Source organism: Dermochelys coriacea, chromosome 3 (genome assembly GCF_009764565.3).
Source record: "Dermochelys coriacea isolate rDerCor1 chromosome 3, rDerCor1.pri.v4, whole genome shotgun sequence".
Classification (NCBI taxonomy): domain Eukaryota; kingdom Metazoa; phylum Chordata; order Testudines; family Dermochelyidae; genus Dermochelys; species Dermochelys coriacea.
Window position 1 is genome coordinate 166,825,318 of NC_050070.1, and position 27,395 is coordinate 166,852,712.

The 27,395-nt window shown below is 40.4% G+C and overlaps 1 long non-coding RNA gene across 1 annotated transcript; it reads right to left on the minus strand.

The window, feature by feature from the left end:
* Window positions 1–313: 313 nt before the first annotated feature.
* On the minus strand, window positions 314–27,395 carry LOC122459122. The gene is made up of 4 exons (XR_006279589.1): window positions 27,322–27,395; window positions 16,034–16,145; window positions 3,754–3,823; window positions 314–413 (listed from the first exon to the last, which is right to left on the minus strand). It is a non-coding gene; the product is annotated as an uncharacterized LOC122459122 (long non-coding RNA).

Genomic DNA, 27,395 nt, shown 5'->3' on the forward strand with positions numbered 1-27,395 from the left:
GAAGCTTTCTCCACTACCACAAGGGCTAGAAACTTCATTTTTCTTTAAGAATGAAGGCTGAAATCATCACATATCCACTTGAATCCAGGAGCTGGGACTTTAAGGAAAACAATGATTATCATGAGACTCATGACAAAATCATGAGAATTGGTAACACTGCTTTCTTTTCTGTTTAAAGGCTAATTACTTTCCAGAAGGCTCTTAAACACAACATTACAGTGATTGAGTTGCAGTTCTCACAGCAGAATATTTAAAACCAAAACACCAAGAAAATTCCACATTTTAAAGTTGAGAAAAAAATTGAAACTTATGGGGTATATCCAGGCCACTGCAGACAGAAAAGGATAACAGGTACAGGAGCTCTGGGCAGCTTTTCCTCTTGAAAGAATGTTGGAGGGTCAAATCTTCTAGTCCTTAATCAATTAAAACTTCTATTGCCATCAGCACCTCCACTCATAGATATTAACATGTGCTCAATAACTATACACTTCATACTTAAATATCGGAGCCATCTTATCCAGGGCTACACATCTTATATGCATTGCATGAGGGACTACATTTTCTGGCATATTCTGAACAGCGCAGAATATACAGATTATACTCTGTGAATAATACAAATCATGACAATAATCGTCGATTTTTATGTACTCTGTGGATGAAATTTCTGTTATATCTTCTGGAATTGACCTGGATACAGCTGAAACCCAAGAATTTGAGGCATAAACACATCTGATACTCATGTGATACTTTTTCATTCCTTCCTTTTCTCAAACTTGGAACAAAAAATGACAAAACAAAATGGTTTTCAGTTAAAATGTAAAATTGCACAGGAACCATTGCTTGGGGCAGAATCTGACACCCCTTGCGGGGTTAAGTGGTCTCCTCTCATCTAACTCTCATTCTCTCTCTTTCTTCATCCTTCCTCATCTCTGTGCTGATTTTCATGCTGTCAACCATGACATCCTTCCCAATTGCCTGGGAGCGTTTGCTGGAGACTCAGAACTGGCCTTCTTGGTTTTGCTCCCATCTATCAGAGTCCTCTTTTTTTTTTGCAGCATGTAGCAGAGAGATAGGGTGATCCAGAGTTAGCCCTGAGAGACCTGGGTTCTGTTTCCCCCATGGACTTCCCATATGACCTCAAGCCAGTGCCTTAGGGACAGAGTTTCAGAGATTTGTAGGCACTGTGATGGGGCAAGGCCAGATGGCTATAGAAAAGTAGTGGGAGATAGATATATTAGCTCCAGGCTAAACAAATCCCTGGTACCAGGTTAAGTGAAATGGAAGCTGCTCCAGGTCAATTAAGACACCTGGGGCTAATTAAGAACTTTCCAGAAGGCAGGGAGAATGCTATGTTGATTGGGACACCTGAAGCCAATCGGGGCTGGCTGAAACTAGTTAAAAGCCTCCCAGTTAGTCAGGTGGGTGTGCATGTCAGGAGCTGTGGGAAGAAGTTGCGCGGTTGGAAAGGCTGAGTAGTACACACCCTATCAGGCACAAGGAAGGAGGCCCTGAGGTAAGGGTGAAGTGGAGCTTGAGGAAGTGAGGGCTGCTGTGGGGGAAGTAGCCCAGGGAATTGTACATGTCCTGTTTCTAAAAGGTCAACTACCATAGCTGATGCTATTAGGGTGCCTGGGCTGGAGCCCAGAGTAAAGGGTGGGCCTGGGCTCCCCCCCCACCTTTGCCCTGTTTAATCACTGAGACTGGGAGACAACAGAGACTGTGCAAGGAAGGATAACTTCTCCTTACCTCCCTCGCTGGCTTATGATGAAAATGGCTCAGTAGACTGTGACCCTTGTCTCTAGAGAAAGAAGGGTTATGTGGAGGGCCACAGTGAGCCTCTGAGGCTAGCGAAATCTGCCAGGAAATGCGGGACCCACGGAGGCAAGGACAGAGCTTTGTCACAGCACCCAAAGATGCAGCTAGACATCTAGTGAAGTTAACAAAGCACCTAACCTTCTAGGTTCATTGATTTCAGTGAAGTTACTCTGGATATATATTGATGTAGCTGACATCAGAATCTGGACCACAGCATGCAGTCAATATTATTTTATTTTACCAATGAATTGCTAATAACGTTTTTGAAAAATTTTGCAGATCTGCGTTCCTCAAGAGATTAGTAATGTTATATGGAGCCTTCAAAGTAAGGTCACTAGTTTGAATGTGACACAAGTCCAATAGTGATTAAAAGCTGTTACTATCTCTGATAGACAAAATGGGTTGAGGTAATATCTTTTATTGCAACAACTTCTATTGATAAGGGAGACAAGCTGTCTTGTCTATTTAGACTGTAAGTTCTTCAAGGCAAGGACCGTCTCTGATTCTATGTGCCTAATACAATTGGGCCCTGATCTCAGTTGGGGACCATAGATGCTATTATATTATTAATTATTACAATAACATCCGTAAGCAAAATGTGGGAAATTGTCCTGACTTTAAGCATGTGCCGCTCTTGTTCTGATAATAAATAGTTCAGTTTCCATGCACTTTTATTCAGCAACATTAAATTCACTTTAAAAAGGTTTTTTGTTTTGTTTTTATTTTTTTGTAGAATTAAAATGTTAAGTTACAAGGGCTTATTTGTTTGAAAAATATTTACTTTTTCCATCCAAGATATCTTCTTGTCCCCAGAAGGACTAAATCCATTTTTATATGCCAACAGCAGCTTTATTCTTATACTTCGTAAAACTGCTCTATAATAAGATGAACAACAATAATGACAAAATAAGCAAAAAAACTTTAAAACATTATAATCAATCTTTCTGTTAACTGAACATTAGTAATGGGATAACCTTGAAAGGTTTGGAAGAACAAAGCTGAACTAAGAGATGCTGTAGAAGACTGCAGCTGGAAAGGTATTCTAATCATTTAACACACACAATTATCCTCAAAATGCTACAGGTAGTCATTACCCACACAGACTCAAGCCTTAGGTGTCATGAGTCCATTGACATCAGGAAAGAACACATCTGCTTGGGCATCCATACCTAGAAACTCAAGAAGAGACCACGAAACTGAGAAGATTACTGCTGTTGTCTAACAGTATGGAGAAAATAGCATTGTAAGAACTACACTAATCTCTTAAGAATAGTGACTGAAAAAAACTGATAGATTGTGGACACACATTTTGGGGGTGCACAGTCATTAAAGCTGGTCTAAATTTTTCATTCAATACTTTTTTTCCATGAAAAATGGCGCTTTTTTGGCAAAATGGAAATTCAGTGTGAGTTGCCTGTTTTTACTAAATGTGGGGGGTTCATTAAAAACCCCAAAACCCAAGTATTCTTTTCGGCAACCCAAAAAAATTCGGCCAAAAACCTGATTTGTGTGTTTTTTGTTAACTGAAAACTGAAAAATTTCAATCAAAAACTGATCTGATTTGCTTTTTTTAATTTTTGATTTTCTGATGGAAACCTGAAACTTCTGAAGAAAAACTGCCAAAAATAAAGACTTCTTTAGCTCAAGTGTTGCTTGAACACAAAGCATTTCCCGACCAGATTATATATGGGATAAGTGACAGGGAGGATGACCATAATTTTACCTGCTATCTCCAGCAGAGTAGACTGTGCTGTAGAGGTAGTTCAGTACTGATACAGGATGGAGGTGTGTTCCTTGCAGGTCTTTCATGTAAGTACTGACCAGGCTTGATCCTACTTAGCTTACAAAATCGGACAAGATCACAGTCTAGATTGCTGCTCCTTCCAGTCCCAGTTTGTACACAGCTGTTATTTCTTGACAAGCTGTGGAGTGTTTTACCTTTTGTTGTGACTGTCTGTGCCATGCTGTAGGCATAAAGGTCAGCACTGAGGAGGAAGGTCTTCAGAGACTAGGAAAATCAAAGGGAGTAGGAGTGTTATACAACATCATTTATTCTGAGAAAGGCATGTTAAATCTAGCAGTTGCCTTTTATCTGTCATTTGAGCTTGCTGACTGTGAAACATTCCTTTTAGTTCTCCTTTTCTGTGCTGGAACATAGTTCCTTTATCTGCTACAATGACAGGGAACGAGGCTATGGAGACTAAATGACTTTCCAACTTTTCAAGTTAGAGTGTCATTGCTCTGGATTGTTCTCGAATGCTTAGACTAAGTTATACATGCATCAATACAAATCTGGGTAAGCATACTTCAATTTCTGGTCCTTATCCTATACTATCTGCCTTCAAAAGAGATCCAAAGACTAACTTTTTTTAAGGTGCTAATATAAATCATTATACCTTTATTTTCACCCGAGCACTCTGATTCAATATGCCACTGAACTTCTACAGCAAATTCTCCAACTTTAATAAAATGTGCCAATGACAAAAGAAATGAAACAGTCTAATGAGACAATATTCATCACTCAAGATTATTGAAGTAATAATTTATTGGCTTTGGGTGAAGAGATAGTGTGGTCAGGGGCAACATTCTGGATACCAGGGGCCTCTTACACACTTTGCACCTATGGTTTATGGAAGACTTGTCAGTAAATTTTGGCTGAAATTCCCTGGAGTGAGAAGACATTGGAACAAGTTGGACTCCCTGTTCTAATACACTGCTAATAATTTATATGCTAGATTCAAATATGTTTAAATAAATATGCTAAACACACAAATTCCCTCGAAATGTTCATAGTCAGGTCCTAGTAGGTGCACCAGCACCAGATTTAATTTCACAATGCATTAGATAATGCAAAATCAGACTGAAATTTACCTCATTTGCAATTTGTGTGCTATCTTTGAAAGATGAAACCTGTTACCATAGAGATACCTCTGCTCACAGACTTCTGGCCCACATCTGGCATTTATAAATGCCAAGCACAGTATACTGTGATGCAGAAGGTAAATTCAGATTTAAATCTCATCGTTTATTTTATGCAAAATGCTTTTTTTATCCCCAATGAAAGCATTGCTATATTTTCTCGTCTATTGAATAATTACATTTTACATTCATAAAGCCTAATGAAGTATTAATACAATTACATTTTGATTGAAATGAGATGTTCCAATAGCCAATATGGAAGCAGATCTAGTACTATATAGTGGCACAAATATTGGTACTGACACGCTATGGAATTTCAGGGGCAAAGATTATACTTGCTGATGCCAATGCTGAAATGTGAGTTACACTGAAATTCAAGGGTAAAAATGTCAGCATAAAAAGTCAAGTAGATCTAAGAAGACATGAATTATGGAAGGTGGGTCAACAATAACTAATTTTCTTATAAAAAGAGAACATCTGAGCATCAGCATATCTTTTTATGCCTTTTCACAAACCTGATATTTCATTTTTCATTATTGAGGGATAAAGTATCAATAAGCATTTCAGAAGTATTCCTTAAAACAGCAGAACATGGGCTTTTTAAAAGCTGCTATATTTTATCTATTTTTATTTAAATTTAGATTTATTTAAAAAGTGTCCCTTAAATCCAAATCTCTGACAGCATGTCCAAAATATAATAATACCTATAATTCATAGAGATTAGACCCAATATTCAAAAGTGAGAAACTTCTAAATCCATTCCTCACCACAACTCCAAAACTTAGATTCTTCCATTAGAAGGGAACTGGGAGAACAGGTAAGCTTTGCAGTGTGACCAGAATGTCCCTAAATCCAGTCTCTGGTGGACCAAGAGTCAGACGATGTGGGGAAGGAAGTACATTGAAAAAGCAAAAGATCCTTCACCAGAATTCCTTCCATCAGATCCCTTCCATTTAAATGAGGCAACTAGGAGCTCATGCACTTCAGTTGATCAGAAATGCTGCAGTATCATACAGAGGACCCATACATGATATAGCAACATCTTAAACATCATCTGGAAATCCACTGGTAACCAATACAGAGCACTATGGGGAAATGCCAGTTAACAATTGGGAAACCAAATTCTACATTAGCTGCAATTTTATAATGTGAAAGTATAGCCTCATGTAGAGCATATTGCAATGATCTAACCATGAGGTGACAACAGAATTGATCATGTGGGAAGGCCCACATATAAAAGAGAAAGACAATCTTCTTGCCAAATGATAGAAAACATTCTTGCCAATTACTGTGACTTGCACATCTAGTAACAGCTTAGCCACTAGCCCACACTTCCTCTCAAACAGCTTTTTTATGTAAAAATGCAATTCCCCCTTAACCTACTTATGGTGGCCTTTGATGTATTGAATATTTATTTTACTTGTATTCATCTACCAGGAGAAAATGCATTATTTTGGCATCAGTAAACAGAGATAGCAAAGATTTATCAGTAGTGAAACAGAGAAGCAATCAATAAAATTTGTAACAGGCATACTATCCTGTGTTATGTTGTCAGCAATTTTACTAACATACATATGCTTTGGGTTTAATGATTTAGACAACAATGATTTGATGATAAGGTATATTGTATACATTTTTTTCTCCAGCTGATTTATCAATAGCTAGACAACAAATTATTGCAACTGTGATGCAAGCCAAGATGTGGACTGTGGAAAACAAGAGCTAATGTCATGAACTGTATGCTGCCTCTTGATGAAAAATAGGCCATTTGCTGAGTCTAACAAGACCCATCACAGTTTGACTGTCCTATAATTATGGTGTTTAATAAGTGAAGCATATTTCCTTTGACCAACAGACCTGCCAAGACAGGTTAGATTCTCAAATCACCAAAAAGATATTCATGAAAGGTATTTTTGTGCTTAAATTGTATAGACTAGCTCTTGCAAACTTGACTGAAGTGAATAGTTCTTTTTCACACAAATAAGAGATTGCAGAATCCAGATCTGTATTAATTGTGCTAACAGATTTAATTAATAATTAGAATGCGGTAAAGGAGCATGCTGTTTTGCTTTTACAATGTTCTCAATTTTTAAATAAGAAATTACAGGATACATAGTATCAATCCATAAAATTATTGACAATAAAATTACCTACAACAGCATCTTAGGAAAGTTGGAACACACTTAACAGAGCATGAAGCTGACAGAAAACAAACTAATGCAGGCTATTTTTGGTAAATGAATATAAACACCTCATATATATGGAGACCTCACCCTTTCAACTACCAAAGGTACAGATTAATGGACCATTAAAATATGCTCTGTTATGTTTTATTATTTTGTTGTATTTTCCATCTCTTCATGTTCTACAAAATTTGTATTTTAATGAGACTACAGTACAGCTGTACATCTTTAAAATAATTTTTCTTTAAAAAACAGTCTGGTTTCCACCATCCCATTATGAAAAGAAAATATGTAAGATGGCACATGGTGTTTTTTTGTTTTAAATTCTCTACTATCATGAAAACATTTACTCCTCCTGAATTAACAGGGAGGCAGGTTTTCCTACTGATTGCTTCAAGGGCGATGTAGAATTGGCAGTGGCATATGAACAAAGTAATTTATAGGATGATAGACTATGATTTAAGGAGGGCTCCCTTCAGCAAAATGAATGAGAAAAAATGAGGTATTGAACTGTGGACAGGATAAGATGAATTCTTTAGAGGAGTAAACCATATAGGGCCCATTCTTTCATTCTTTTCCCACCCAGGAATCACGCTAACCAAGAATACAAGATTGGGCTTATATTGGTTGCTAGTTTCCACAGCATTTTGGGCTCCATCCTGTGAATTGAGAGGGCTTCTTATTGGAGATGTTAAGTATCTTGTAGGGCTTTTTATAACCAGTTTGAACATTTGGGGTGAGATCTTGGCTTCATTGAAGTCATTGACTTCATTTGGGCCAGGATTTCATCCTTGAAATTTTTACATTCTACTAGAAAAACTTGTGGGCTAATTTCAGCCTGTTGCCATGTAAACATGTTTGGAGACAAGAAAGTATGAGAACACAGCATGTACACGGCAAGAGGAAGGACAGGAATTTAGAGCTAATCCTAATCTAGTGCACAAATGTATGGGAATAACATCTGAGTTGCAAATAAAGGAAAGCACAGATCAGAGAAAATGGGTGTGATGAGAAAGAAAAGAAGACATGGCCAACCAGAAGCCTGCAGGCACAAATGCAGCTACCCAACAGAAGCATAGCACAGCTACAATAGCTGTGAGCAATGTATTCCTTGGAAATGCAACACAAACTAGCGCTCTGCATCATGTTGGGTCACCCAGTTATGCTATTTTGCCCTGTGCTGGTAGGATTACTTTTGGGAAGGATGCATCCACTGGAGCATCTAGGTATACACTACTGCTCATATTGCATGGACTTTTTGGCCTTTACTTGAGAAAGCTTACTCTGAGGTGATTTGCAAAGAGGGAAAGTGCCTCAGTTATGTTAGGTGTGAGGGAAAGAAAAATGTGTGCCTATTTGTATGTATGTGGGTATGTCTCTCTTTATCCCCACCAGAACTTGAAAAAAAGATTTGATTCAGAGGGGCCTAATTCTCCCCTTGTTTTTACTAGTTTTTCCACTAATGTAATTACATTGTCTTTAGCAGAGTTATTCCTGATCTATGCCAGTGTAAGTGACAGAGTAATCAGGCCTCTAATATTTATTTATTTTTATATTTTACTTTTTCTATTCCTCTAATGACATATTTCTGATACATTCCTATTTCAACCCAAATGAAAACTATAGCCCTAACTGATACAGGATATTAAATAAGCAAAGGCCAGATCTTCAACTCCCACTGAGGACAATAGGAATTTAGGGTTCTCAGCACCCTGCAGGATTAGGCCCTATGGTAAATCATCTCATATCAAGGCTGGTGCTATCTTACCAAGATTTCAGATATGGTTTAAAATAGCAATACTCCTAACAGAGTACAAGAAGAAATATCTAACTCATATGTTCTGTTTTGTGGGGTTCAGGTTTACTAACTATTGATATTAGTTGTTTCTGATTGCTAACATTCTGCAGCTATAAATGATCAAATAACATTCACATGACTATAATTTGTTGCTGCTCATTGTTATTTGGCAAAATGCTACAACCATATTCTCACTATATATGTATAAGTGTTAAATTATGTAGACATACACAGAAACCAGTTCCTTTACCTAATGAAAGGTTTCCAGTTTATGTTCTGGACATGCCACAGTGCTCATCATTTTTGTGCATAAGGCTGAGCAAAAATCACATCTCTTATGCTGCCATCTCATTTCCCTAGTTTTTCCCTTGCACAGTCTTTTAGGTATGTTCTTTGCCTACATTTCTAAGGATACTAGGATAAAAAATGATCGGAGGAACATTATATGAAAGGTTTGGATGATACTTTATGATAAAGACCTATCATATTGCTTTTTTTCATATTGGGCAGACGTTTCTTATGCTTAGTCTCAGCATAGTAATGATTTGGGAGATATGGGCCAAAATCTGCTTTGTCATCTGATTTATTCAATTGAAGGGAAAGAAAAGAGTATACCAGTCAAGAAAAATTTCAGACTTTTTTTTGTTCTGATCAGTCAAAACCAGTTTTGACTAGACTAGTGGCCTAAGTGAAGCACTGAGTATGGTGGCCTCTAATTCCTAGTGGACGAGTTCCACATCCCAGAAAAACACATAACAATTATTGGCATTTTACTTGCAATATCAGAGAAGCCAGATATTGAACTGGGTTGGAGACTGAGTTACTCTCGCATTTCTAGAAGTGGTCCAACCTGAATAGACACGTTGGCACAATAAGGCTATGATAAGGAGTTCTACACTTCTGTTGTCTATGCTACTCCCACTCTTTCTCTGTAGATAAGTCAAGGATTTAGTTGTAAAGGACTGTAAGTCTGGAAAACAAATCTGAAAACAGAATAAAAAATTGGCAGCAAATTAAAACAAATAATTGAGCCAAATGACAAAAATATTCCAGATTTTACTTAAAAGCAAAGTTTCATGAAAAATAAAGTCAAATTTTATTTTTTGTTATAGAATAGAATAATAAAATACATAAGAGGAACATAAGAATGGCCCTACTGGGTCAGACTAAAGATTCATCTAGCTCAGTATCTTGTCTTCCGACAGTGGCCAGTGCAAGGTGCCCCAGAGGGAATGAACAGAACACATAATCAAGTGATCCATTCCCTGTCGCTCATTCCCAGCTTCTGGCAAACAGAGGCTAGGGACACTATCCTAGCCCATCCTGGCTAATAGCCATTGATGGACCTATCCTCCATGAACTTATCTAGTTCTTTTTTGAACCATGGTATAGTCTTGGTCTTCACAACATACTCTGGCAAAGAGTTCCACAGGTTGACTGTGCACTGTGTGTAGCCCCATTCACTTCATAGGGGAGTCTCTTGATTTCTATGAGACTATTTGCATGAGCAATATTTGGCCCACTTTATACTTATGTTTTCTAATCTGATATGTTTAGTCAAGTGATTAGTGTGTCTGTTATCAAATTAGGGGTTCTAGCCCCTGGTATCTCTCAGTTATGAGAGTTCTAATGAAGACCAACACAGGAACAAACTGGAAGTTAGCCAAAACCTGGTTCACTGAGGCTAATGGGAAAACACCCATTGACATCAGTGGAACTCAGCATATGTTCACTCAAAGCAATAATGCTATCTTTCAGCAAACATATGTCTCTCCATCAAGATAGGCAGTTACAGTGCTTCCTCTTAGAGGCATTCATACAGTATAAACATGTCAATATACATTACCATAAAATATGTATGTGAAGTCCTAGTTATAAGCAACAGGTGTAGCTTAAAAACACAAGGATTTTTATTTTTATTGTAAAGAGAACTAGCAGTTGGGTGAGGATTAAAATCTGTTTCTGGAGCAGGCATTTTTTTCTTTGACTACATATTCAAGCATTCTCTGGAGCCCAGCTCTTTATAAAAATGTCACCACACAAGCACTTTTAGGTGAGCGGACTTTGGAATAAATCTGAGAGGTTTATTCACCCTGAGCAGAAACAGCATAACACGCCAATACACACAAACACAAACACACACACACAAAAGAGACAGACTTTGGAAAATAAATGTTGGATAAAAGCATCAGAGCACTCAATAATTAATTTTTGGCAAGAAGAGGCCATTGCTGCAACTAGAGTAGCTACAAGAAAGAAAAATAAAAGCCTGCAAATGCAAAAAAATTCTGAATGCGTCTTATGAGTAGGAGAAAGTATTCTGATGAAAAATCACATTAAGGCCTGATCCAGTGCTTACTGAAGTCCATTGACTTCAATGGTCTTTGGATTGGCCGCTTAATTTTCTATATAGTCAGCTGCCTGCCACCCAAGACAATGTCTGTTACTACAAGATGTGCTAGAATGTTTGCATGGCCCTCATTGACTGCCATTTTTTTTATTTAGAGTCACTCTGCCTGCTTTTTGAGTGAGTTCCCCAGTTGCTGTGATTGTTGGTGATTTTTTGGGAAATCCTCTCTCATTCCCAGGTGCAGCAAGTTGTGCTTCAAAGCAGCACCCTGGCAGCCCACATTTACCATGATGATATGATATGTTTTGTACAAAGTATACCTTGTGAGGTATTATTCTAAAAGGCTTGATCTGTTGAATATTAATACTCTGTTAGATTGTCTGTGCTGTCATTGTATGTGAAGTTATGAAATTTTGCTATGTGCGTGTATATATTGTGAGGTTGGAAACACCCACAACCAGCCTTTCAGGTACAATTGAGAAGCCAAAGAGTGTGGATGGCCCATTAAGGGGAATCCACCTTATCCAGGACTATCACAGGATCTGTATACAACGAAGACTTCTCAGAGGGAAGCACATAGACAATGGACACTGCTTGACTCGCGTCATAGCAAAAAGTTCTTTCCAGCAAGCTGAAAGAACCCATAAAGGAGGGGAAGTGACAACATCATTTGTCCTTATTCCCCTCAAAACTCAACACCTGGAAACTGGTCTGAAGAACAAAGACTGAACTGGGGAGGTGGTTCCAGGCTCAAAAGAGGAATTTCAGCCAGTGAATGAAGGAACTTTACCATCAGGGTGAGACACTGCTTGATTCAAATCCTGTCTAATTTACAGAACTCAGATTGCAATTCTACTTTTATTTCTTAGGAGACAACTTTGATCTGTATGCCTACTACTTATAATCACTTAATATCTATCTTTCTGTAGTTAATAGATCTGTTTTATTTTTTAACTAAAGGTTTTTTGCTTGGAACGCTTGGGAAATCTGCTCAGGAACTAGAGCTGGTGCATGTCCTCTCCACACTGAGGGAGGCAGGACTGGGTAATAAACTTACACTGGTCAGGGTTCTGACCAGGAAAAGATAGTACAGGTCTGGGGTCCTAGGCTGGGGAGCTGTAGGGAATTGGCTGGAGTCTATCTATTGTTGGTTCATGAAACAATAGATTGTTGTTGTTGGTTCAAGAAACAATAGATTCTATTGTTGGCTGGCGAAAGCATTCATGTAACTCAGTTGGGTGTATCCCTGCCCATGGAAGTCTGTACAAGTGCAGTATCTGGTGGGGTTTGCAGCTTACCACAGCATCACAGAGTGAGAGGGAATCCAGGTTGATAAGACAGAGAGCTCAGCAGTACCCCAGTTCCAGGTTGCACCCGAGGGAACCCGTCACACCAGTCTTACAAGTCTACCTCAGCTTTTCCCTGACAGGAATTGCCATTGCTTCAAAACACATCATGGAAATGTGAAGTAAACAACAAATTCATAATCAGTACAGCTAGAGAGAATGTTCCGCAAATATCAGTATTAATAAAAGAAAAGTAATATGTTTAGTTTTGTTATGGCTCCCAACAGAATATATCCATTATTTATTTCCAACTGCATCTAGAATTTAAGACAAGAGGGAATAGAAATATTTCTCTCTTGAATTTATTAGATGCTTTTTACTCTGGGTGAACATTCATACCAAAAAATTGTTATACAAGAAGTTGATGGTACCTGCTAGGAGTTTTTTATATAAGATGTATTTGTTCTATTACCAGCATTATAATAAATGCATGCATGTAACAGCTTCATACAGAAAAAAGTTATTTAAATTTCAACAGAATATATAACACCTCTTTGAAGAAAAATTTTAAGCTGAACATCACAAAATTCAGTAGTTTCTCCTCCCTGCTCCCTGAGCCTTTTTTAAAAAAAAAACCTCAGTACTCTTGCCTGCTAAGTCAATTTAAGAAAGGACTAAATTTAGCCTGACTAAGGGCTGAAGCAAATTACATATGAAAAGTTATAAATAATTTAGAACAAAGCTGAGAGCTTCATTTAACAATTTAAGGTGAGATGTATGCACATAATTTTTTACCACACTTTCTTTCTCAGAAATTAAAGTAGTTAGACAAGCTACTCTGTACTGATGTGGTTCATCAGTTCAGCATGACGTCTTTAAGTAGCATGAAAACTAGTTACAGGATCCCAGCTGGCTGAATTAGTGTCAAGGGGTGAGGCCTGCCTGCTGCCCTAGCTACATGTTCTGATTGTCTAACTGTGTCCCCCCTGCTTCCCAGGTCACCTGCCTGGTGATGCTCTATGACTGCCCTATTCCAGTGTCTTATGTCCTCTCCTACTGCCTTTTCTTACAGCTACTGTACCCAGTGAATTAAGAAATTTCTTCCAAAATGCACCATTTCTTTCTTTCCCCCCACAGATCTAGAGAGTGGACTCCTGCAACAACTGTCACTAACACAATAAACATGTTTTACAGCCACATTGAGACTATCAGGCATTAACTTGTGTTGCGAGAAGATGAGGGCTGCGCAGGGTCAGGGAGACCTTCGAGGGCATTGTGCCTGAGAGGGCATATACAGTGTGTTTAAGAGCAACCAGGCATGCAATGGAAATAAACCTGCTGTCACCTCTGCTTGCCAGGGAAGAAGAGGGATGGGCTATAGCCTTGCCGCCTCTCCACCCCTCTTTCTGTCTTATTGGGTGACTGTGGGATACTAGAATGGAGGAAAAGGACTGCCCTTATGCCTAGCCACTGCAAAGAGGCGCAAGAGAGCGGAAGGCTCCTTGTTCCCTCCTATGAACAAGAGACATTTCTGTAGTATCTGTGTGCTTCACAATTTTTAATGGACTTAATTTCCCAACACCCCTGTGAGGTAGGATAGTATTATCCCCATTTTACAGATGGGGAACTGAGGCACAAAGAGACTAATTGACTTATCCAACACCAGGCACAAAATCTATGCTGGAGGAGGGAAATGAATCCAAGTCCCAGGCTAGCAACTTACCCTCTAGGCCATTATCTCTTGCACACTTTGCCTAGGGCCAGGCACAGTTTAACTGTAGGCCCTTTAGGGTACATCTACACTGCAATTAAACACCTACAGCTGGCCCATGTCAGTTGACTCAGGTTCGCAGGGCTGTTTAATTGTGGTGTAGACATCTGGCTGATGCTGGAGCCTGCGCTCTACTGAAATTTGATGGTACTTGAGCTCCTAAATCCATTAGACATTTTTGAAAATCTCCCTGGAAAGGCAAATCTTTTTTGTTTTATAGTCTGCAAAATACCCAGTTTCATTATTTTGTCTGAATCTGAAGATGTCAAGAAAGATTACAGAAGGATATTTTCCATTCTGCGATATAGATGTTTTGTTCCTGTCTTTGAATCCTTTATCCCAATACAGAGAAACTTGGTAATACATCTTCTAAACTTAATATATTTTTCTTTGTACCCTTCATCAAATTTACTAATGAAAGTAAAGTTATTCTCTGGAATGCTTACCACCTCCACCACGAAATTCAAGGTCCCTGTGTAACGATGCTAGTTATGGTGGGACCTAACTGAGAGTACCAATTCAGGACAAATTGCTTAAAGTTTCAGTCCAAACCTGGGGTTTTTCTACCTCTAAGGCAAACCAAACCAGACAGACAGAGAGGACTTTGGTTTTACCCCACTGGCTAACCACAAGTCATGCAAGCAATTCCCTTCAACACTCCAGTTTCCCAGTATTACCACTGGTGCCATTCATTATGGGGATAAACGGTTATGAAAACCAATACCCCAGTAAAAGAAAAAAGGACCAAGCCCCAGACCCAGGTCAATATACAAATCAGATCTTATCCACAAATCACACTGTTGTCAATCCTTTAGAATCTAAAATCTAAAGGTTTACTCATAAAAGGAAAAAGATATCTATGAGAGCAAGAATTGGTTAAATGGAATCAATTACATACAGTAATGGCAAAGTTCTTGGTTCAGGCTTGTAGCAGTGATAGAATAAACTTCAGGTTCAAATCAAGTCTCTGGAGTATATCCACAGCTGGGATGGGTCATCAGTCCTTTGTGTAGAGCTTCCGTTTGTAGCAAAGTCCCTCCAGAGGTAAGAAGCAGGATTGAAGACAAGATGGAGGAGCTGCAGCAGCTTTTTATATTCTCTTGCCATGTGGTCTCTGCTTTCCATGTCCATCACATGGCATGGAAAAACCTCAGAGTTCTCTCCACAGGCTCATCCCTGCATGCCTTGCTGAGTCATAAGGTGCATCTGCCTTCTCTCAATGAGTCAATTGTATAGCAGATGGTCCTTAATGGGTCATCAGGCAGGCTAGGCAGAGCTGACACCAACTTGTCTGGGGTGTCACCCAGAAGCATAGCATAAGTTTGAAACACAGAGGGTATAGAAGCCAATACTTATAACTTTTAATACAAAAATGATACATTCATACAGATAGCATAATCATAACCAGCCAACCATAACCTTGTCTTAGACACCTTATTTGACCCCCTTTATACAAGATTTCGTGCCATTACAGGACCTTGGTTGCAATAACGATCTATACAGTCCCAGATTATGTCAATAATGTCACACCCTGTATTTCCCGGGAGACACCGATCCTCATTTTTACAACACTCTAGTCTGGAGGTATAGGATGAAGCTTACTGGACAGCTGATGTGGACTTGATTAAAAGCTACAGTATTACTTGGCAAAAATCCTAAAACATAAACTATGCAGTACCTGTAAAATTATATATGATAGGGTGAGAAAGTAGAGGTCATTGGCTGGTTCAGCAATGGAAAAGACAGACAGCGTATAAGAAATATGAGAACAAAAGTTTATCTCTAGCAAGAGAAACAGAAAAACTCCAATCTTGAGGTAAAGCTTATAATCAATAGATAGAAGTTCTGCATAGTAAGATACTATTCTTATAAAGTTTCCTTCATTCCTGTAAGGCCTCTTTTGTAACTTACCTGGGTCTCCCATGTGTCATCTGTGCGGGAGTTAACTCCATGCTTGCTGCAAATCAGGTTTAGTCTTCTGCTGCGTCACAAGCCTGTATTCAAACAGCCTTATCCAAATTGTCTAAAATGTCAAGTTGAGAAAGATGCACTGAATATTGGAGATTTAATTTTAAAACAATGCACTGGGACAATTTCTGCTCTCACCTCCTCCAGAGTAAATCCAGAGTAACTCCAGTGAACTCAGTGGAGTTTCTCTAGATTTACATTGGTATAACAGAGGGCCAAATTTGACCCAATATTGCTGTGTACGTTTCCATGTACAAAGAGCTAAACATACTTCCTGTTTATAACGATTCATTTTAGGTTAGGCAAAACAACAAGAAATTAAATCATCAACATACAAGGCCTGGTATGTTAGACTGCTTGGCAGCAGTAGCTCTGATAATAAAATGGTCCTGGTCTCTGCATGCGGGCAGAGTTCTTAGCAATTTTAAAGTTGTAGGGCACAGTAAACCAAGGCATAACATTTTCAAGATGCATACACCAGAAGTAACTTTTACCCACTTCTACAGAATTCATGTTAAAAACAGCTGCATAAGCATAACATAACTAATTCTGGCACACACTTTCTCTCACTCACACTCACAAAGGGAGCTATGTAGCGTCTCCTGGCTTGTTAGGCCTTTGTACTAATTGTTTCCTGTAGGTTATTCAACAATGAAACATTTCTTTAGGAAACACCCTGGGCCTAATCCTGAACACATTTGTCCACATGCATGATTTATGCACATGGGCCTTCCCCATGAGTCGAACAGCATTGCTTATGTGTGTAAAGTTAAGTATGCGCCTAAGTGTTCACAGGATCAAGGCTTAAGATTGCAACTAAGGGAGACCCTTTGAAAATGTAGCCCCGTTTTTATTGTGCTCGCATTTTTTTGGCAGTTTATTCCTATTTCAGTTGGCACAGTTAAATAAAAATAATACCAAAATGCATCTATGCAAGCAAGATCTTGTGATGATACACTAATGGCAAAAATTCATTACACGAGGGAAAGCAGCTATAGATGTTTTATGAAGTAAGTGATAAAACATACAGAGGGTGTGATTCAGAAAAGGAGGGTGCAGTCTGAGGTCCGTGATCAATGGCTGGTGACAGCTGATTGAAATTTTAAAGGAATCATTTTAACAAGAAAAGCATTGTGCATTGTGTTGAGGTGGGTGCAGTGATGAAAAATTCAGAGAGCACATTTCATTCCGGTATGATTCAAATACATGTTTTTATTTTCATCAAAATGTCACAACACTTTATATGGCTTATTTCCTCTGTTGACATTTGGCTAATCAGTGTATTGCTGATGATTTTAAGTACTTAACTGAAAGCACTATTATTTTCCCCTTAGCTAAGTAAGAGATAGGGCTCAGAACTACTCCCCGCATAGCGTTTAGTCATGACAAAACAAGAAAAAATATCCATAACTATCTTTGTGTGTGTGTGTGTGTGTGTGTGTGTGTATGGTTGGGGAAGGATTATTAAACAATGAACCTGGGGAACTATTATTTGGCCCCTGGTAATGATGGAGGGAAATGCAAGTGTGAAATGAGTAGTAACAGAGACAGCACACTATAAATATAAAAATACTCCTGGTCTTTTAAAATTTGCCATGGATTTTTTTATGTCCACAGGGGAGTTAAGATTTAACTAGTGCAGAGCTGCGGAAAGCAGCGGCCAGCACATCCCTGCAGCCTGAGCCACTTCCTGCAGCTCCCATTGGCCGAGAATGGCAAACTGTGGCCACTGGGAGCTGTGGGGGGCCATGCCTGAGGACAGCCAACGTGAACAAAATGTCTCGTGGCCTGAGAGCGGATTACCCTGATGGGCCATGTGCCAATGGTTGCTAACTCCTGAACTAGTGGGTAAAATTTTCAAACACACTGCCTCCCTTGTAGTCCACCAAAGACACCCTCATAAAGATTTACAGCTCCCAGCTGTCACCTCTCTTGGGCAAAAGCCTGTGTCTATCTCCCTCCTGACCAGTGTTTTTCCAAGCTCCATAGCATCCTGCCCACAATGTGATATTCCCAACAAGCCACACCGCCTAAAAGGATAGTGTCTACACTTTGCTTTCTCTCCAGAGGCTATGCCCAGTATATTGTTACCATACAGCTCTTTATATCAAGCACATTTATTCTTAAGGTAAAAGCATTACAGAGAAAACATTCAAAACAAACAACAACAACAAAAAGAATCTACGCACATGCTAAAATCTTACCAGTGGTCACCCCAACTCCAAACTCAGGCTCAGGTATATGTTAGTCCTTCAAAATCCAAACTGGATTTCCCCCATGGTTACATGTTCATAACTGTCTTAGGGTCAGAACCAGAACCCATGATGGGCAGAGCAGCGGTTTCTTTATACAGCTTGAGCCTTTGATCTTGGCCTTCGGTAACAGGTAATCAACAGACAAAAACTTTCTCCTCAGGGAGTAGCTTCAAAAGGCTGGGGTTTTCCATAGCAAGAATTGGGTAATTAACATCTCCCTAGGGTATCCCCAGGAAATCCACTTAAAACTTATTGTCCCAAAAGTCCATACTTGTCTGGCACATTTTCAGTATAGTTTTTTGAACTTCTGGTGATTACTTCGGTCACAGCTCTGCACACACACCCCACAGCCCCCCAAGAGGTTATATACAATTCTAGCCTAAAATACTACATAAACTTAATACAAAGAGATTTTTCAAGGCTATTGCAGGAAACTGACAGATCTGTCACACGCCCCTAAGTGATTTAGGATTTTAAGCCCCACTGACTTTCAAGTTGCTTAATTACTTTTGAAAATTTTGCTCAGTATTTCTAACAGAAGTGCCCCCAACAAAAAACGGTCTCAGAACCTACTGACTCCCAGTAAACCGCTTGCTTCAGCACCATAGGTGGCAATCTCCCCAACGGTTCCATAGAAGGGATGAATAACATAGCTGAACAGCATGAATAGTAGTGCTATTCAGTCACTTGAATATGCCCTAAATATTCACGATCTGGATATGCAGCTGCCTTCGGCTGCAGTAGCAGACACGTAGGGATTGAACACCCTTCCAGGTCCAGTAGTGAAGGCAAAGTCAAACGTGAAGGTGACCCCTCCAGATCAGCTTCTTCCCACATGGCCTGCTTAGTGCAGAAGGGGTTGGTTTCTGAGCCATTGAGTCCTCTGTCCTTCCTTCTACCAACAGAGGGAGAAGAGTGAAGGAGAAAGAAGAAATTTGTCCTTGCTTGCCTCTTCTAGGAGGGCAGGACAAAGATGAGTGGACTCCCCTTCCCTGTAGCCAGTGGGAGAAAGAATGAATGACTGGCGTTCAGGGAAGCGATGAAAAAGAGCAAACCTAGTGTTGCAACCCTAAACTCCATAGATAGCTCAAGAAAAGAGACATTCACAGTGTTACACATTCTTCTCAGAGGGATCAGGGCTCAAAGACAGCACGGGTGCTTCTCCCCTGATTTTATGAAAGGAGTAAGGAGGATAAGAGAGATCAGATAGGCCTGGGAGCAGAGGGGAAGAGAGAGGGTCCAATTCCAGCAATATTCAGATTTGGGATGATCATCCTGCAAATATTAGGACATAATTCATTCCTGACTGTACCCTCCCTCAGTAATACAAACATCATCCAAATCTACATAGCGGCCTAACAGGCACAACCATGTTTTCCTTAGGAGATCATAGTCCAAGATTAATCACACAGCTGCAGCTCTTACTCTGATTTAGGTGTTTGGGACATCATTGGTTGCCAGGAAAATATGGACTCTTGACTGCAGCAGGTCTTGGCAGGTAACTGAATACAATGGACATGATCCTGCATGACTGAGCCTAGACTGATTAGTAAATATTTTGTTTTAAAGTGCAAATTGATATGTAATTTTTAAGTCTGCACATCTATATGGTGGTACTATTCAGAATCTTAAAAGAGATTTAAAATATTTTTCAGTTCACATTTAACAAGGCTGCTTTAACATGTTAAAGAGAGTGAAACACCCACATACATTAGTAATTAATTTAGAGAGAATTCTTTATTTTACTTAAATATAAACATATTAAGTGTCTTCATTACTGGCTATATATGTGCAAGTGTTATCTATTTTGCATGGATGTGAAATCAAGGACAGCTTGCTATTTATTTTAACCGATTTGCCCAAACTGTGGGACATTTTTCAATATCCAAGAATTTTTATAGTGTCTCTTGTCCATTGAGAGAAAGAGAGAGAGAGAGAGAGAGGAAAGGAAGGTAGGGAGAACTTTTTAAATCCCTGTAATCAAACTAATCTATAACAATTACAGTAGCTGTCTTGGTCTGCAACTCCCTTTAATTGTAGCTGTGGTACTCTTAATTGCAATATAAAGAAAGAGAGCTAGAAACAGATTATTTTAGAAGGAGACATAATGTTCTTGGATATTTGAGAAAGTTGATAATAGATCAATAATTGCTTGGTAGAGGACACCAACCTTCAATAATAGTGGACTCAGCATAAAGGTCTTCTGGTGCACAACAGAATGTTTGTATGTCATGCAAATTAATAATTCCTTTAGAAGGGCAGCTATTTGATAGAAATATATAAATATAAAATACCTCTTTCTGTTCCTTCCATTTCTGTGGGAGATCAGCAACAAGGTAAATCAAATATTGTGGGTTATATCATAGAACATGAGAAGTTTGCCATTCCCACCCATTACATTAATGAGACACTATCAACCTGAAAAATCACATTTGTGCATGAAAAGGGGTTACCTATTATTGTTATACCTAATGCCTAGGGCCCTGATCCTACAAACACTTATACATGCGGTTAACCTTACCCGCTGTGAGTAGTTCCACTGGCTTCAATGGGACTTCAATGGGACAACTAGACTTTCAAGTGCTGAGCACTCACAATTGGAGCTAAGTTTTCTAAAGTTCCCAGCTCCCCATTAGACACCTAAATAAAAGCCAGATTTTCCAAACCACTCAGCAGCAACATGCTGAATTCTTTTTAAAAATTGGCTTCTTATTTTAGTTCCTAAACAGGAGCTGAACTCTTGAAAATCTGCCCACAATTGTGGGTACCGATTCCTTCTGAAAGTTCTGGCCATAACATATAAAGTTAAGCACATGTGTCAGTCTTCACAGGAGCCGGGCATAAGACAGTGAAGACTGAAAAAAAGTTAGTGAACAAAGCTACACATTTTTTCCATTTGTTTTCATTTGTGCACTGTACTGTGCTTTGTGCACTGTACAGTACTTTGTGCACAGTATAACTGTGAGCCGACAGGCAGTTGCACTTCCTGTCTCTTTTACTAACACAATAATCACATCCCTCTCATGAACTGTTTTGGCTGGAATCCTGTGCATGCTCTTCCCCAGGCACTGTAAGAGAACGTTCTCAGCTTGCATGGCAACAGAGCTCCTTCTGTTTCTAAAATCAGAGCCAAGAGGCTTTCCCTTTTACTCTCGGCACCTCTTCACAGAATTGGGGAGTAACAACGGACAGGAGGAGGCGATCAGGGGAACCCACTCCCTCCCATCCCTAACCTCTGCCCAGAAGCAAGAGGAGTGTAGGGCCTAGGGCCATACTTCATTTCCCAGCCCCCTGCACAAACTCAGGGAGCACCAGAAATTGGGGGCAGGCAAGAGTCCCCATCTTCCCCCCACTGCAGAGGTGCTGAATTTCTGAGTTCCCTGGGGGTGTTCAACCTCCACTCTTCCCCAGGCCACGCCCTTACCCCATCCTTCCCCCAAACCGCCACCCCCGTCCCTTCCCACCCTCAATCTACCCTCTTCCCCTACCTTCTTCCTTGCTTCTTCTTCTGGCCCCGTTTTGCCCCCCACCCCACCTCCTGCTACCCCCTCCGCTACCTCTTGCTGCCCCGGCTCCTCTCCCACCCACCTCCAGCGAATCCTACATGCTGCTGAACAGCCAATCACCGGTGGGCGGGAGGCGCTGGGGGGAGGAAGAGGAGCTTATCAGTGGAGCTGCCACACACCCACTATTTTTCTTCCCATGAGTGTTCCAGCCCCGGAGCACCCTTGGTGTCAGTGCCTGTGTCTCCAAGTCAGGTTTGAGGCACAGTCCTCTGCACAGAGCCAGGGAGCCTAGGGTGGGGGCAAGGAGTGCACTTTCATTCCTCCTTGGAGATCAATGAGAGCTTTGGGGGAAAGGAAAGAGCTGGGAAAAAAACAGTATGTGATCATGTAACTACAGATTATATCATAAAGCGCACACAAGAAGAGACAAATTAAGGTTGCAGAGGCAACCTAAATTCTGGCATTTCCTATCTTTTGAGTGCTTGACTTTGCAGCTTAATATTCTTTGAATGTAGTTTTTTGCATGTAATATCTTAGACGAGTTAGATTTTTGACTTGTAGATTGCAAAGTTCCTTACCTCCATTCTAAGGTAACTGAGGCACAGAGTTCAGTGTCCTAGCACCTAGATCACACTACCATCTCAGAAGTTTTCTGTGGTAAAGCTAGAAGGCATACTTCCTCAGAGATTTCCTAATCCCACCCCTTCTTGGGAAAGGTTATAAGCATGTCCAAGCTTCCTCAGTTTGATAGGGGAGCTGAATTAACAGCAATTCTATTGCCAGTGCTAAAGTACACAGATTGTTAGGTTTGTTTAGTTTTTCTGGCAGCTTTTCCTTCGTAATTTAAAACATGGCACTGAGTTTTGTCTATGTTGATTTCTCTGCAAAATAAAAGCTTCAGGACACAGGGTTCTAGTTAGCAACCTGTCTGTACTAAGTACATACACACCTAAATCTAAGCAGGATATACTCCCTAATAAAGGTAGTAGTGTTGATGTAATATGCTTAGGGTATGTCTACACTGCAATAAAACACCTGCAGCTGGCCTGTGCCAGCTGACATAGGTTTGTGGAGCTTGGGCTCCAAGGTTATAAAACTGAAGTGTATATGTTTGGGCTCAGACTGGACCTGGGGCCCTCTCCCCTTATGGGGTCCCACATAGAATCACAGAAATGTATGGTGGGAAGGGACCTTGAGAAGTCCAGCCTCATGCGCTATGGCAGGGCCAAGTAAACCTAGACCATCCCTGACAGGTGCTTGTCCAACCTGGTTTTAAAACCTTCCAATGATAGGGAGTCAAAAGAAAATACATAAGAACATAAGAATGGCCCTACTGGGTCCGATCAAAGGTCCATCTAGCCTAGTATCCTGTCTACCGACAATGCCAATGACAGGTGCCCCAGAGGGAATTATCAGAAAAGGTAATGATCAAGTGATCCATCCCCTGTCGCCCATTCCCAGCTTCTGGCAAACAGAGACTAGGGACACTATCCCTGCCCATCCTGGCTAATAGCCATTGATGGAACTATCCTCCATGAACTTATCTCGTTCTTTTTTGAACCCTGTTATAGTCTTGGTCTTCTCAACATCCTCCGGCAAAGAGTTCTACAGACTGACTGTGCATGTGTGAAAAAATACTTCCTTTTGTTTGTTTTAAACCTTCTGCTTATTAGTCCACTTATTCCAGAACTTAACTACCTTTATAATTAGAAAGTTTTTACTGATATTTAACCTAAATCTCCCTTGCTGCAGATTAAATCCATTACTTCTTATCCTACCTTCAGTGGACATGGAGAACAATTGATCACATTTCTCTTTATAACAACCCTTAATATATTTAAAGGTTATCACCCGGTTGCCCATCAGTCTTCTTTTCTCAAGATTAAACATGTCCGGTTTCTTTAACCTTTCCTCGTAGGTGAGGTTTTCTAAGCCTTTTATCATGCTCTGTGTTGCTCTGGTCTGGATTCTCTCTAATTTGCCCACATCTTTCCTAAACTGTGGCATCCTGAACTGGACACAGAACTCCACCTGAGGCCTCACCAGTGCCAAGTAGAGCAGGACAATTACCTCTCATCTCCTACATAAGCACTCCAGTTAATATACCCCTAAATATTAGCCTTTTTAATAGCTGCATCATATTGTTGACTCTTTTAATTTGTGATCCACTATAACACCGGATCCTTTTCAGAAGTACTACCACCTAGCCAGTTATCCCCCATTTTGTATTTGTGCATTTGATTTTTCCTTCCTAAGTGAAGTACTTTGCACTTGTCTTTAGTGAATTATCTTGTTGAATTCAGCCCAATTCTCCAATCTTTGTCAATGTCATTTTAAATTCTAATCCTGTCCTCCAGAGTGGTTGTAACCTGCTCCCCTGCGAGCTTGATGTCATCTGCAGATTTTAGAAGTATACTCTCTGTTCTATTATCCAAATCAGTAAAGACATTTTGAAGAGCATTGGTCCAAGGACTGACTCCCATGGAATCTCACTAGATATCTCCCTCCATTTTGACAATGAACCACTGACACCTACTCTTGGAGTACTGCCTTTCAACCAGTTGTGTACCCACCGTTTAGTAAATTCACATAGACTGCATTTCCCTAGTTTGCTCATGAGGGTCATGCAGGACTGTGTCAAAAGCCTTACTAAAATCAAGATATATCACATCTACTGTTCCCCACCATCCAGTATGCCAGTAATGCTGTCAAAGGAAATTAGATTGGTGTGGCATGATTTGTCCTTGACAAATTGATGCTGGCTATTCCTTATAACTTTATTATCCTTTAGATGTTTACAAATTGATTGTTTGATAATTTGTTCCAGTATCTTTCCAGGGTATCTAAGTGTAAGCAGGGGAATAGTCCCGCTATTGTGGGGAACTTTCCTGGCTTCTGCACTACTCCGGTGAAGTGGGCTAGTGAAAGGATCTGAGTCCTCGCTCCCACTTCCTTTACTCCCTGCCCTTGAGGACTCCCCTTCTACTCTCCTGTCTGGCAGAGTCTTCGTAATCCCGACAAGGCTGGGCCCAGAATTCCTGGGGGGCTCGACCCCCAACCCTGCAGTGGTCACCTAGGACAGGAGCTAGGGTGTCCCCACTCCAGGGTACTCTTTCTGCACTGGGGACTTCTCTGACCCACTGATCATTACATATAATTTAAAGCAAATGCAAGTTATTTAATCAACAATTAATTTTTAAAAGAATAAGGAAAAATGGGAAAGGTTAAAGGAAACACATCAACCCACTCTGTGGCAGGGAACATCACAAACAGTGTCTCTGGAATGTCAGGGCAGTTCACAGTCTGTTCCTTGTAAGTCCCAGGCCTTCTTCTCAGGCCCTGGCTGTGCTACAGGGATGCTGTGGGTTGGACACTTGCTCTGGTGGTGGCCACACACTCTCAGGCTCTAGGTGGCAGGACCCTTCTTCCCAGTGTTGCCCTCGCCCTGTCAGGATTACCAATACCCCTCCAAGTCTGGCCTGCAGAGCCTCCTGGCTGAGGCGTCTCCCTGTGCTGGACCCACTGCCCAGAGTCCCCCCTCGTGCTCCCCAGCTGCTCACGACATCCAGCTCCAGACTGCTCCAGCCCCAGCTCCAGCTCCACTCTTTCTCAGCTCCAGCTTCACTCTGCCTCAGCACGGTTGCTGCTCTGCCTCCAGCTCCCTGGGCTGCTTCTCTGGCCCCTCTGGCTCTGGATGCTACAGCTCTCCTCCCAGGGCAAGTCTGCTCTCTCTGGGCTGTGCCTCTAGCTTTGGGGCTGCAGCTCTGCTCCCAAGACAGGGTCTGCTCTCTCTGGGCTGCTTTTCTGGTCCCTCTGGATCTGACACAGCTCTGCTTCCCAGCTCAGCTTGGGCCTCTGCTTTCTCCCCCACTCTGTCTGACCCAGGCAATTCCAGCTCACACAGAGAACGGGATGCTCCTGACTCCCTGATTAGCCTCCCTGCCCTATCATTCAGGCTGACCTGGAGCATTGGCCTCTCCCCATTGTTCCTGGGGACTGTCAGTCTCAGGGTCCTGATTTCCCATTGACCCTTCCCCTTTTAGTACTGGGAGATAGCCAACCAAAACACCCCCACTGAATGTTAGTAAGGGGGCATAAGTGAGGCTGACTGATCTGTAATTCCTCAGGTCCTTTTTGTTCCCCCTTTTAAAAATAGGTACTATGTTTACTCTTCTTTAGTCTTCGACCTCACTTGTCCTTCATGAGCTCTCAAAAGATAATTACTGAAGATTCCAAGATTTCTTCAGCTAGTTCCTTAAGGACCCCAAGATAAATTTCATCAGGCCCTGACAATTTGAATACATCTAATCTATCTAAATATTCTTTAACCTGTTCTTTCCCTATTTTGGCTTGCGTTCCTTCCCCCTGTTGTTAATATTTAATATGTTGAGTATCTAGTCACCATTATCCTTTTTAGTGAAGACGGAAGCAAAATGGGCATTAAATACCTCAGCTTTCTTGATGTCTTCAGTTATTAGCTCTCCATCCTCACTGAGCAGAGGACCTTTAAGTTCCTTTGTTTTTCTCTTGTTCCTAATGTAGTTAAAGAACTTCTTATTACCGTTTATGTCCTTTGCTAGTCACTGGGGAACAAATATGTGGTATTGCTTCTCTAGCAGAGAAAGGTATAATATAACCCAATGGTTGGAAGCTAAAGCTAGACTAATCATACTGGAAAGAAGGCATCTATTTTAAGAGACAGAGTAACTGACCATCGGAACAAATTACCATGGAACGTAGTGGATTCTCCGTCACTCACAATTTTAAAATCAAGATTGGATGTTTTTCTAAGAGATGCTCTAGGATTTATTTTGGGAAAATTCCATGTGTGTGTTATATAGGAGGTACCTTCTAGCCTTGGAATCTATGAAATAATGATATGTAACTGAAAACACTACACAATGACACAAGGAGAAACTAGAGGCATCTAAGATGTGATATAAAGAAGAAAAAGATTTGCCTCCTGATGACACAGAAAGAAAGGGACGTAGTCTAATGAGAAAGGTGGACATCAGAGAAGTGACATGACAAAACAGGTCAAAATAACAGTAAGGGAAAGAGTTAGCTTTTCATTTAATGAATATTGAGCTTTTTCTGGTGCCTGGAACACAGTGGCATAAGAAGGGAAAAAAGCAAAATTGATGAAACATAAAGGTCAAAAATAGAACAACTGAGCAATTCCTAACTGTTAACTTGTCAGATTAAAAAAAACAGATAAAGCACAGTTGGAGATTAAACTCTGGTACAATTTTAATTGAGTCCCTTAATTTACATCAAGGATGTAACCCATTTTCCTTTGTTCCTGTTCAAAGACTGAACTCTGACTGCTTTAGAAACTGGAATTGCTATCAAAACCTTTTTTTACCGGATGGTTAATAAAACAAGTGGAGGTGGTGAACACAAGACAAGATGATGGAAGACAGCCAAAGTAAAAAGGAAGTGTAGGAATAAAGCAGTATACAAGACATACCATATTTGTGCTTAGGACTGATTCTACATTCTTTGCTCATCCAAAATCCCTCATGACTTTCGTGGGAGTTTTTG